Below are 14204 nucleotides of genomic sequence, written 5' to 3'. Positions count from 1 at the left end.
GATTTGAAAGTTGTCCACTGAAGCTGAAGAGGTCAATAAGAAAGAGCGTGCTCTGAAATTTGATTTGTTACCAGATTGTTCTGCATTTATATCTGCAGTGTAAATATCTTTTAAAGACTAGTGTATTATTAGGCTTTGAGTAATATTAAGTTTCTACAGGTCTTTAATGAAGCTTTCTAGTAATGACAGAATTTTGGAAAGCAAATCTAATGCAGATAAAAAGGTGTGAGTCTTACCAAAGGACTTCTCAAATCATGCCAAACAAAATGCCCTAATAAATGATACAAACAATGGAACTGCTCCAGTATCAGTCAGAGCCACTGGGAACATTTCCATTCAATTTAGTGGGTGTTGAATCAAGCTCATTTGCAATTTGGGAGCAATGTTAGACAGTAGCAATGTTAAATCAGTCAAGGCAGTTAACAAATTTTAACTAAGCCAGTCAGGCCCCTGGGATGATTGATAGGAAAAAAATCAACAACAAACAAGCAAAGAAGCCATTGATACATAGATCTGACTGCTGATCTCAGTGTGCCTCTGTTTTCATGCAAAAATTTTATTGCATTCACGTGTCAAAATACTTACAAATTCATACTTTATTCAGAAACTAAATGGACTAGCTAATGCTTCCCACAGAAACATTTCAGGATTTCATTCATTTTTTAGTTCTGATGCAACATATAGTATGAAATGCTTGACCTGACCCTTTTGCTCTTTTCTTGTCTAAAATACTATATGTTGTATGCCATCAAGTTGTCTTTGTTCCTGCATGATTAAGTAACATAATTTGAGATACTTAGAGGTCATGACACTTTACTGGAAAGATTAAAATACAGCATTATAAATGAATACCATAACTATAAAAATAGCTTAGTTTTACTCAATTTTTTGGAGCAAAACTATAAATCATAACATGTTGGCAGAGCTAGCATAGCTATATTAATTTAATTAGTAATCGCTGTATTTCAATTATCCTTGTGAAGAGAGATATGTAACAAAATTAGAAGAGTTTCCCTTCCATGAAAGGCAGAATGGTATTAGAGCATAACAACTTCTTTCTTGTAACTAATCAATTCTATGAAAATTTATAGACCTAATGTAATAAAAGGGCAAAGGTAAGAAAAAAGATCATAAACTAATGAAACTAATATTATTAACAAAGTATTAAAGCAATCAATTATTAAAGAGACATAAAGGTTAACTGCCCATGAAATGAACATACTAATTCAATGTTATTTTATGATGCACTCACAATTTGTTTCTAAATTTACTTGAGTGGCTCAGGAAAAAATCTATTTACTTAACTTGTGTTACATTAAAAAATATCCCCCTACAGGTCAGATTTACAGTAAGCATGTACACTGGTGATTCCAACAGCACTCCCCATTTGTCAGGGCAGAAGTGTTCATATTACTACCTCAAGGTCTGAGCTGCTTCCCTCTCCCTTTGATATCCAGGCAGTCCAAGTCAATTTTGCTCTTAATTAGGTACCTAACTTTGTGTGAGGTGGATCCAGGCCCAAGCTCCAAAAGCTTCAAACACCTCCACCTAAGGACTGTGTTCACAGAGAGCTGATCACCTTCCTCACAGCCGTGAACAGACTGAGATACTTGTAAAATATAATAAAACGGTCCTTAAGTAAACTTGTTCTCCTGCATGAAAACTGAAATTACTTACAAAACTATTGACCCAGGTTAATCTTATCTGTTTGGGACAAGAATGCCGACATACTTGATCGGCTCATTGTGGTTTGGTTCATTTTCGCTTGAGATGTTGTTATCTCAGCTTTGTGAAGATTGATTCAAAGAGAGGTATTGACAATACATACTAAATTTGAAAAGCAGAAATTATAAAATATCCTTTCCAGATTAATGAGGTATTGAAATATATGAACAACTCTACTGTCTTCTATCTGATTTTACAGGATCATCCAGTCTGGGAAGGACCTCAAGAGGTCTAGTCCAGCCTCCTGCTCAAAGCATGGTCAGCTGTGAGATTACACCAGATCGATTCAGGCTTTATAGGGCTCACTTATACATGTGTAATATATCAAACATATTTCTGTCTCTCAAATACATTTCAGCTGTGAATTCCCTTTTTTAAAATGAAATATGTGTTATAAAATAAGTACGAATTTATGAAGAAAAATAAGGTGTGCATTTTTACATAATTAAAATGCATGTAATGGATGGATAGATATATACTTATATGCTAAATCAATATAGTGGCAGTTTGTGGTTTTGATCAGTAGTCAACTGCCCTCATCCTGGAGCCCGGCCTTGCACATCAAGTTTTTCCACTGAGGACAAAGTATGGCTGAGAGTGCTGCCTGAAGGAAAAGAGTGTGTGCGAGGGGGTAGGTACACATTTAATGAACCATGGCAGGTGAAAGGATGCAAAAAGGCAGGAACAGTTGCTAAGTTCAGTATGAAAAGTAAGACTCTCATCCCTAACCAAGGAAAATGTTTGCCTGCCGTGCCTTCTCTGTTATCTGTGGTTGTTTAGCTGGGCACTTAAGAAAATTAAGGCTTCCTACATCTGTTTTCCCCAAAGATCTATGGTGCTACATTTTTTGATAGCTTGCATCCAGTCTTTTCTTTCTCAAAAATTAGATAAATACTGCCAAGGTTGGTGCTTAGAGTGCCCAAGTGCCTAGTGTACCTTTGCCACATAATAAACTAAATGATTGCTTTGGCTTGCCTCTGGTTTTTTAGATACTTGAGAAACAGAAAAGCAATGAGCGCTTGTGTCTTGGGGCTGAGTGGAGTGAAAATACTTCAGATTAGTGACAACTCCGGGAGGCCCATAATTGCAAGTGGACTTCGTTTTTGAGTATTGCCCATTAACAGCACTGCACATAGACACTGCTGATTTCATTTGCTATTTCATTACAGGCGGTGGTGAAGAGCTGCACCCTCCCAATGGTTGTAGGTCTGGCAGCATAACTGTTTTGACTGGTTTTGTCTCACTCTGGGTCTCACAAAATGGTACAATTTCCAGCTTATGTCAACTTTCCTGTTTCTACTCTTCCTCTGACTCCTTTGCCTCCATGATGGAGGGAGCTGCTGCCATCTCCCTCAGATGTCCAGGCAGCATTTCTTTTTTTCTTTCTCTCTTCCTTCTTATTGAGATGAATTGGACCTGGAAACTATCGCATGTCTCAGCTCATTTACCTCTGTGCTTCCTGATTTGTGGAGCATTTTCTCACTCAGGCCTGGCAGTAAGAGACATTTGTTCAGCTGAGGGGAGAGGCACAGCATATCACTGCACTGTTCCTGGAGTGTAAGGGTAGGGCATTTGCCCCAGAGGGAATTTCCTCCTCACCAGCTCTCTGCTGTGAGAAATCACTCTGTATCCCATCACAGGATAACTCCTCTACTGTAAGCTATTTACCACCCCTTCGGCGTCATTTTGTTTCCCAAAGGGATTATCACAGACGGTGCTTCTTTCTTCCCTGCCCAGCTCTCATTATTCATTTGGCCCAAACCACATCCCTGAGTTACCCTTGTTGACCAGGGAAATTGAAAAAAAAAAAAAAAAAAAAGGACAAAAAGATGAGCTATTTATGTGAAATAAGGATATTCTAGTTTCTGGCAGGAACTAGCATCTTTTCTAACTTGACTCCCTCATGCTGCTGTCTGAGCTGCACTAATGCCTGCATAATTCCCTTCCTACTGAGTAAGTGTAGAAACCACTAGGTCTTTGAAAGCAGATATAGTGTGATTTGCAAGATTTCATATTCAGCCAGTTGTCTCCCTATTGGTCCTTATTTGCAAATAGATTTACCAATCTGATGTTGCCCTTTCCCAGTTTACAAAAGCGGGAGACCAGAACTGGATCTTTGCTCTCTAAATCTTTTAGGTCCTCATCTAAAGCAGAACTTGCAGGTTCTCTCCTGCAAGCACAGAGAGAACAGTGAGTGCTTCTCTTCCTTTGCAAGCTCTTGTAACCTTACTTTCTCATAACTGAACGATTTAAGATTTTTTTACTGTACCAGTAGACCTGCTGGAGCCAGAGAAACAGTCAACTCAATTAATACTTTTCATCAGAGATTGCATTTCCAATGCAAAAGCTTCTTGGTCTGGTAGTTTTTCCCTTTATCCTTTTTTTTTTTTTTTTTCAGCATAGACAGGTGGATTGCACAGGCACAGATGTCTGGCATCTGGCTTTAAATGTGCTCATCTATTCACATCTGAATGAGCAATGCATCCCAATGAATTGGATTAGAAAAGAGCAACACTAAACAGAAAGATTGACATTTCCTCCCATTTCAAACTGCCACTGCCTACGGCAGAGATCACTAATTTGTACCTAACACCATGGAAGTGCCACAGGCAGGTTCTGGATGGTGGAGTTTGGAGCTACAGCCTCCTAAGCAAGACCCCTGGGAGAGAAAAGCAGTGAGTCTTTCCAGCCTCCCAAATCAGCAAAACCAGAAAAATAAGTTAATGCCAAGAGCATGGATCCCTTGAAAGGCAGAGCATCTCTTAGCCCCCACCTAACAAATCTCTAAGATAATCTGGCATATGACCTCTGAAACATTGTCAGCCATCAGTCGTCTTGGGTTAGCTGTGGAAATTGCACACTTTTTCCAATAGTTTAGCGGATTGATTGCTTTGGGGTTTTTATGTGTTAAGGAAAGCCTATTCATTTGAAGATGGGGGATTCTATAAAAAGCCTGAAATTCATTTTTTCTCAACAGGTTTTTGACCTGTTTAATCAAAACCCCTTTGAATGACAAGTAAAAGCTTGATCAAAATGAAGGTATTTCTATTGTCATTGAAATGTCTTAGAGGGAGAAAAATAAAACTTACCCACATTTCTTCTGTTTGTTTACTTCACACAGAATGTTTAAACTTTCCTGTGGGGTTTTTCGTCAAGAAAGTGTGTCATGGGCCTTTTGTAGACATTTCGGAAATAAATGCACAAAGTTGGTTAATTTCCAGCTGATACAAAGGTGTACTTGCTATTGCAGTGGAGAATAACTGCAAAACCTGAAGTGAAAGCTATTTCACAATGGTCAGCAAGTATTAGTTTATATTTCATAGCAGGATTTGTTTAATTAAACAAATGAGCAAGGAAAATGTCTAATGTAGTTCCCTCTGCAGAACAAAATTAATACAAGCTGGTAGTTTTTAGGTATCAGAGGCAAAGTTGATTAACTTCACAGGTCAGTCACAGTGTATTTCCTAGAAACCTCCTAAGAAGGGACTCGGACTAATTCTGTGAAAAAGCACACAGGCACAGGCACCGCAGTGGCACAGTATTTATGACAGAGAACCTTAGCTTTGAGATGGTGCATAGCATCTTCAGACAGCAACTGCACAGCCACCTAATCACCTGACTTCTTCTCCAGACCGGGAAGTGGGACAATAAATACCCCAAGAGGAGGAGCTCTGCCCTTTATCTCACCTGCTGTTTGAATGGCAGACTGTAGTTCTCCATCCTTTGCCTCAGACCTACCTAGAGAAGGATTCATCTCCTTAAACTTCTTCAGCCATCTAAAACCTGGGTATCTAGTCTAAGGTGGCCACCTGGGATGCCTTCATAGTAAATGGAGGTAGACAGGTGTGTAAGACTGGTGAGATGAACCATCCTCTGGAAGTGCCTGCTCCTCTGCTTCTTCATTTTCTGCAGAGAGCGAGCTTAAATGATGCTTTTGTACTAGGCAGAACTTTTAGAAAACTAAAGCTAATCTTACCAGAAAGAGTAAATAGTTAATATGCACAGCACCAAAATAGGCAGTTGTTATAACCAGCATTCTTTTTTAGTATTGCAATATCAGGTTGCCCTAAAAGGTCTTCCTCAATATCCTTTCCAGTTGGAGCCAGGGAAGGTTTATGTGACAGTATGTTCTGTATTTTCCTGTAATAAGAAGAGTTTATACCTGCCAATATTCTAATGAAGAAAATGGTAGGAATCCAAAGTGCCCATAAAACCATCTGTACCTGTGCTGCCAATCTGGTCTATACAGTACGTGCACAGATCAGCTCTTGCCTGTAAGTCCCAAATGAGGCTACTTTCCATGTGGGTTGGTATCTACACTGAATTCAAAGTGTCCAGGTTGTGTGTGATTTGCTGCACACAGAACATGGAGTTACTTTGGGTGCACAGCGTGACTACTTTGTTACATTCCGGGATGACCAGAAACCCAGTGTATTGCACAGTCAGAAATCTGGTAGGTTGTTGCTGAAAGTCATCAGATGGTACATTATTGCTAAATGTAACAAAACTGACAGTATATGTGGAAGATAAATTTCTATCATCAAACGAGAGAACTGTTTGAGTAAAAAAAATTATGATGAGCAACTACTTTTCAGTGGCAGGGTACTGAAAAAAAAGTTCAGCTGTGTACTGAAAGTATATGCAGTCTGGGAAGAGCTGCAAGGAGTGGCATCCACCTGAGATGCATGAGGAACAGGGACACTGAACCTTGATGGGCCTTTATGAGTCCAGGTGGAATAAATACACAATATGAGCCAGGAGGTATAAAAAACTTCTAGCAAAATCTGAGTGGAGTTGAGATGCCAGCTAGGCACGGAAGATAAAATCTACATGTATTCTGTCATTTCGCAAAATAATTACTTCCTGTTAAGCCAGTGCAAGTCCGGCATATCAAAACCAAATTAAGGTCGCCACCTAGCACTGCATGAAATGCACAGTGACTAAGTCAGTACATGGTCTCCTTTCTCAAATACACCAATTTCAGTAGCTAACAACAATTCAATACATAGTAAATCCCAGGAGTGATGATATGTCCTACAACAATTACTCTAAGTTGCCTGGTGGTCACTGCTGGGATTCACCAGCTGACTGCAGCCATCTGAGGCAATTCATATTACTGAGGTGGGAAAGCATATCGAATGAGGAAGCAAAGAAATACTCGTGCAGTGCAGTGCAGCGTGCTAGCCTGCTATCCGCCCACCCAACATGTCACATGAAACAGGTTAGGAGTGCAAAGCAGATGGCACGGGCAGCTACAATACAGCGGACCTCTGCACTCAACAGATGGCATCAACAGGATGCAAGAAAATCGTCAGTGTCCTTGTGGACTCGGGAGCACAACAGGAAGGTTTCCAGAGATAGCTACTGGGGGTCGTGCCACCATATTAATAGCTAGCACATGTCATGGCAATTCCGCACCAGCTGAGTAACTTTGAGGAATTAGTTCTGTATACATTCCTGCTTTGTTTGATCTAAACCTTTAAGGACAAATGTCCCTGTTCTTTCAGAAAGTTGGATCTACATCCAAATTAACAGCTTAAGATGATCTTCACAAGCTGTTCCCTTTTCTTTTTGCAGCTTACTACAAATGGTACGTCAACATTCCTAGCTACAGAATAATTTTTTTTTCCATGTAATTCCTGTTCACTTATTGGCAAGATCTTAATTTGTTCGTTTATCCTTAACTCTAACTGCAATAGTTGTGTGGTGGGTTGACCCTGGCTGGGGGCCAAGTGCCCACCAGAGCCACTCTATCACTCCCCTCATTCACTAGACAGGGGAGAAAAGGTACAACGAAACGCTTGTGGGTCGAGATAAGGACAGGGAGAGATCACTCACTAATTATCATCACGAGCAAACCAGACTGAACTTAGAGAGGGAATTCATCTAATTTATTACTAGGCAACACAGAGTAGAGGAATGAGAAATAAAATCAAATCTTAAAACACCTCCCCCCCACCCCTCCCATCTTCCCGGGTTCAACTTCACTCCCGGCTTCAACCTCCTCCCCCCTCAGAGGCACAAGGGGGCAGGGAATGGGGGTTACGGTCAGTTCATCTCACGGTGTTTCTGCCGCTTCTTCATCCTCAGGGGAAGGACTCCTCGCACTCTGCCCCTGCTCCAGCCTGGGGTCCCTCCCACGGGAGACAGTCCTTCACGAACTGCTCCAATGTGAGTCTTTCCCACAGGCTACAGTTCTTTACGAACTTCTCCAGTGTGGGTCTCTCCCATGGGGTGCAGTCCTTCAGGAACAGACTGCTCCAGCGTGGGTCCCCCACGGGGTCACAAGTCCTGCCAGCAAACCTGCCCTGGCGTGGGTTCCTCTCTCCACGGGCCCACAGGTCCTGCCAGGAGCTTGCTCCAGCGTGGGCTTCCCACGTGTCACAGCCTCCTTCAGGTGCCTCCACCTGCTCCAGCGTGGGGTTCTCCACGGGCTGCAGGTGGAATCTCTACACCCCCTCATCCTTCCTCCATGGGCTGCAGGGGGACAGCCTGCTTCACCATGGCCTTCACCACGGGCTGCAGGGGGATCTCTGCTCCAGTGCCTGGAGCACCTCCTGCCCCTCCTTCTGCACTGACCTTGGTGTCTGCAGAGTTTCTTACATCTTCTCACTCCTCTCTCCAGCTGCAAAAGCTCTCTCTAACTGGTTTTTTTCTCCCTTTCTTAAATATGTTATCACAGAGGTGCTGATGGGCTCGGCCTTGGCCAGGGGCGGGTCCATCTTGGAGCTGGCTGGCATTGGCTCTGTCAGACACAGGGGAAGCTTCTAGCAGCTTCTCACAGAAGCCACCCCTGTAGTCCCATCCCCTCCCCCTGCTACCAAAACCTTGCCATGCAAACCCAACACAAGATGCTTTTTCATTTGTGAAAGCTCATTTTTGTCATATCCTGACAAAAAGAAAAACAATGGGGGGTCACACTGTTGAAGAGTGAGTTCAGTATGTTTTCACTAATGTTATAGTCACATAGACGTATGCCCAAGATGTTCTGGATGGTTTGTAGGCCAATGGTTCTTAACAGGTTTCAAGTGAAGGACCGGTTAATCTTTTCTGAAAACACATTCTGAGACCATCTCACTGTGATTCATGGGAGGGAGTGAAAAGACAGATAATAAATAAAATAATGAGAAATTAAATTAATGCAAATTATATTACAAAAACATGGTGTTCTAATTACAAAGATTTTAATTGCAAGTATTGATAATAACAAAAAATAATTAGCAATGGAATTATGCCTGAGGATAGACGGCAGTCAGAAGTTATCTCATGACCCTATCAGTTCACAAGATAAGACTTAGGATAAATGTTGGATGTTCAGCAATTATTATATTTTCTCCTTTTTTGCTTTCCCTGCTTGTGAGGTGTTAAAGCAACAATATGTGCAGTCAGACCATATAACGTCTACCAATGCAATTTGATATGCAGATTGAGAGGATAAAGATACAATCTTTGCCTCAATAAATATAAGATCTATATTCCAGTCATGTAGCAAGTAGAAGGGTATGAGGTTTTATATGCTTGGTAAATACCTTGAAATTACCTTTTGGGCACACTATTATCTGCATAACAAACTTCTGAAATGATTTTTCATAGATACATACTCACAGCTCCTCCCATCTAAAATTAGTTCAGTAGGACATGTGGGTGTTCTTGGTGTAGGCAGTTTGGATGCTTGCATTGTAAACACTGCACAGATAGATTTTATTTAGGTTTTTAGATCTTATGACAAAGGGGGTTTATCACAATGTGCTCATAAGTCACTTAGCAAAGCGACACTCCAGTCTCACATTGAACCAATATCTACAACTAGAATATCATGAATAATTTATCCAGATAGTCAAATATGTACTATTGACTGAAAATTTTCAGAGGTTGAGCCACACTTCCAGCTTTGACATTTGTTTCTCACAATTGGCTGTATTCATGTTCTTCACAATGTGCTTGGTTGGACCAGACTTTGGACCAGTATTTCTGGAGATACTTGCCTCTCCCCATGGTGAGGGAATTAGGCAATCTGCAAACTGGAACATTCTTGTAAGATTATATTTTACTAAATTTATGTTATTCCATAGCTGGATTAGAACCAATGGGGCTAAAATTATGAAGCTTTCAGAAACACAGTACCTTAAAAATAACAGTGATTTCATCAGTATTTAAACTTAGCATATAAAATGTTTTGACCAAAATAGATGGCTGAAGTGTTAGAATCTCAGTGTGTATTTTTGCTAAATACACTGAAGATCAGATGTGACTCACCTAATTAGAGGTTCCTGAGTCAAGACCATAATTGACTTTGGTTCTCACTAAAGTAAACCCAGCGAGAACAGCTGCACAATGAGTCTTTTGGGAAGTCTAGGAGTCATGACTCTGCTTGTGGAAGTCTCTCTCACTTGATGACCAGTTTCAGGCAGATATGTCAGTGTGGGATGAACCAAGGATTTTCTATGTTTCTCGTATCTAAGCATACTAACCATCATGCTACCACTCTTTTTGGTTAGCAGGTTAGTGGGGGGTTTTTTTATAAATAGTAAGAGTAATAAGCAAATAATCAAAGTAAGAGTAAAAAAATAAAGTTGTCTTTAACACAGGCTGGAAAAATGTTGAAGCACCCTAATCAAAGGTCCAAAAGAACGAAGAATATAAGGTTTCATGGCTGATGCAGACATCTATGAATATAGAGTGTCCTCAGTCCTTCCATGGCATTGGGAGGTACCGCTCCGGTCACTACAATAACACTTTTAACACTAAGGCACTTGAGACCTGCAAGTCAGGTTGTTAGCAACGGTCCGGTACTCAAAGGGGAAAGCAGAGCAGTCATCTGCTGGTTTTAGTAACCCATGCATGGGTCTTGTTTTTCTCTGGAGTTCATTCTAAAATGCAAGATACATCATCAGGTTTATGATTTTTACAACATCTGCCTTGGCAAAAATATGGCTGAAATGAGAATAATATGGTCATGGTGCCAGAACAGTGAGAACAGTAATGATGATAGCCTCTCTGTTTATTATGATCATCATTTTATTCTCACTATTACACCAAACAGTATAATTTATTGCAGTAATATGACCTGGCTATGCGTGATTATACAAATACATATTTTATATAGTTCAGGAGTTTTACATATTCATGCTTTCCTGATGAAATTATATTATGTACCAACAAGAAGAAGGTCTTAGATGAAAAAGAAAGCAAATTTCTTCTACTTGGCAGCTATCCATTTGAGATCCAAGCAGGGTATGAGAAATGCATGCAAATGTGACACCTGCCTGTTGATACTCAGATTTCTATGGATCATCTACTAAAGCAGCATGTTTTAACGTCTTCTGCATCCTGATCCTGAACTATGTGAATTTACACTAAACAGATGAATCTAACTTTAAAATATATCCAGCTGCTAAAGATAGAAAATAATCCCTTGGGTAATGCATCTCAAATAATCTCTGATTTCAGAGTAAAAAGAACCTGTGTTCATTTACCATCTAAATAGGCTTTAAAGCACTGATCCTTAATGGTATTTCTTAGAGCTTTGGGACTTCCTTTTTATAAAGAAAAACAGCAATTGAAAAGGAAAAAAAAAATTAAATTTGTAGCTGAAATATGTCTTCATATAGCAATGTCTGCTCAGTCACCATTTCACAAAAGATGGACCTAATCCTGAGAATATTTTAGCATAGAAGTAATTCTATTCATATTAAAACTGTCTGCAGCATTCGGTGATTCTACTCGTATAAGTCAGAAGCAAGCTTTTTCACTCGATCAAGCAGTCACAAAAACAAAGTGTGTAAACTGCAAAATACCTTAATATAGTATAGATTTTCATTTTGTCTTTTGGAAGAAGTCAATTCTGATATTGTTTTGTAGACCAGATTTCTACAAATTCATTTTCCATCTAAGAAAACAAATTTAAAGGGAGCTAATAAGCTTTGCAGAGCTCTTATAGCAATCTATTGTGTGATCATTTTTTATAAGGAAACATAAGGTACATAGTGACCTCAGACATAATTCATGTTAATGCAGTACATATTCTAAGCTCCTCAAAGACATGAATCATTCAATTGCTTAGACCAAAGGGGTCTGGCATCCAAAGGGCAGATTTTAAATATTTTTGAAAGCTGTTTACAACCTAGTTATATCTGACACAAATGTATCAATATGTTGTAAGTAATGTTTGAAAGGCTGCTGTAGCACAGTTATAAATTAAAAGTAAACTACCAAAGTTAAACATGTTAAGCAGGCTTCTAAGTAAAATACTAAGCTTAAACAAGGGCTAATATTTTATACATATGTGACTGCTGAATTTTGCTTGATGAATTTCACACTTACATCTGTCACTTTAGCACAGCATGTGTATGTCTTTCCTAAAAGAAAATTCGTAGCTGTTTGTTGTTGTTTGTTTTTGTTTCCTTTTTTTTTTTTTTTAAATCCTGAGAATAAAATTATGATCCTCTTGCAAATAATACAGCTTTGCTGCAGGCATAATTTTCAGGCATACTCAGCCAGCTTTAACGTGACCACGCTCTCATTGTTAGCAATTGTAAAGCTCTCACTGCAGCAGCACTGTGCTAGTCTTGACAACATTTGAAATACCACCTGAGAGTTATCTTCTGCTGAAAAAGAAAAATATCAGTCTCTAAATAATGAAAGAAAAAGAAACCATCTGTTTTCATAGTTGACCTGAAATCCTTCACGAGGCTCTGGTGATAAGAGAAGAAAGCGATGTGGCCCATACATTAATCAGTTAATAACTTTCTCTCGATTACACTGATTTCATACATGCTTCCGGACTGACACGTGCAAATTATATCAGTTTCCTGGTAGCATGTTTTTTGTGGTCTGTTTTTGACTGCAACCTTTTCCATAAGGCAGATGTACATCGTGCATTAGCTGGTGGTGTGTGCTCCCCAACCCGGCTCTGAGAGGAAGGTAGTCCCGGCAGCAGCGACAGTGCCCAAAAATGACAGCAGTGTGAGAGCGAGCAGCGCTGCTCCCAGGGCATCGGATCCCCGCAGAGCATCCACACATGGCAGGGCCGGGCCACACCGTTTGGCTTTCCAGAGGTCAAAATCTTTCTTTGCCCTCATAGACAATGAAGGATAGTGTAAGACACTTTTTATTATATTGTAAAGTTGAACCAAAGTGTTTACAGTAACAGTCGTGTTTCTAATAGTGGTTCTCTGCTGCGTTTTCAGTCACAACTGTCTTTCTGAAAGCATCCCTGACAAAATGGTTTTTATTGGTGAGAATGTTCCCTGACAATTTCCTAAACACTGAAAAGGAAATAATGACAGTAGCAATTTGGAAAGAAAAGAATGACAGATATATTAATTGGTATCTCTTTGGCTCGGAACAGTCAAAGATACTTCAAACTGCAATTTCCATCAGCCCTCCTTTTGGTCTTTAACTTTCAGTAATTTATTGACTTAGTATAAAATAATGGCAAAAGTATTATGAGATATAGAAAATTATTGGTTGTGTTGAGATTAAAGGAAAATTGGAAAATACAAGAATCTGAAAAAAATGTCATTCCAGAATGCTCTCTTATTAAAGATGTTATGGGGTTTTTTTGAGAATCTACGCATACAGCTGAGAAAACAAACTACCACATGCTTAACACTAGTCTTAAGTGCTAGTATTCACATAAATTGAGCTTTGCTCACTTAGAATGATAGTCCAAATTTCTATGTTAATTGGACAATTGCAAATATCAGAAAATCAAGAAATACAGAGGTAATGTTCTGCCATAAACCCTTATATGTGTCTATCTATTACATTCATTAGAAAATACCTGCATTCAAAACTAAGTAGGCTGTTCCCATAGAGGAAAACTATAGAATCATAGAATAGAAACATAGAATTGTTTAGGTTGGAAAAGACCTTTAAGATCATCAAGTACAACTGTAAACCTAGCACTGCCAAATCCACCGCTAAACCATGTCCCTAAGCACCACATCTACATGTCTTTTAAATACCTCCAGGGATGGTGACTCAACCACTTCCCTGGGCAGCCTGTTCCAATGCTTGACAACCCTTTTGGTGAAGAAATTTTTCCTGACATCCAATCTAAACCTCCTCTGGAACAACTTGAGGCCGTTTCCTCTTGTCCTATCACTTGTTACTTGGGAGAAGACTGAACCTGACCCTGCTACAACCTCCTTTCAGGTAGTTGTAGAGAGCGAGAAGGTCTCCCCTCAGCCGCCTTTTCTTTCTCCAGGCTAAAGAACCTCAGTTCCCTCAGCCACTCCTCATCAGACTTGTGCTCTAGACTCTTCACCGGCTTCGTTGCCCTTCTCTGGACATGCTCCAGCACCTCAAGTTCTTTCTTGTAGGGAGGGGCCCAAAACTGAACACAGGACTCGAGGTGAGGCCTCACCAGAGCTGAGTACAGGGGGATGATCCCTTCCCTAGTCCTGCTGGCCACAATATTCCTGATACAAGCCAGGATGCTGTTGGCCTTCTTGGCCATCTGGGCACACTACTAG

At 40.1% G+C, this 14204-nt stretch overlaps 1 protein-coding gene across 2 annotated transcripts in view; it reads left to right on the top strand.

Moving 5' to 3' along the window:
• GPC6 (glypican 6) overlaps window positions 1-14204 on the top strand; it is a 796186-nt gene that overhangs the window by 641725 nt on the left and 140257 nt on the right. The window lies entirely within an intron of this gene.

The sequence above is a fragment of the Grus americana genome, chromosome 1 (genome assembly GCF_028858705.1).
Source record: "Grus americana isolate bGruAme1 chromosome 1, bGruAme1.mat, whole genome shotgun sequence".
NCBI classification, from domain to species: domain Eukaryota; kingdom Metazoa; phylum Chordata; class Aves; order Gruiformes; family Gruidae; genus Grus; species Grus americana.
Note: the sequence above shows the minus strand (reverse complement) of the source record. Positions and strands in the feature narration are given on the sequence as shown.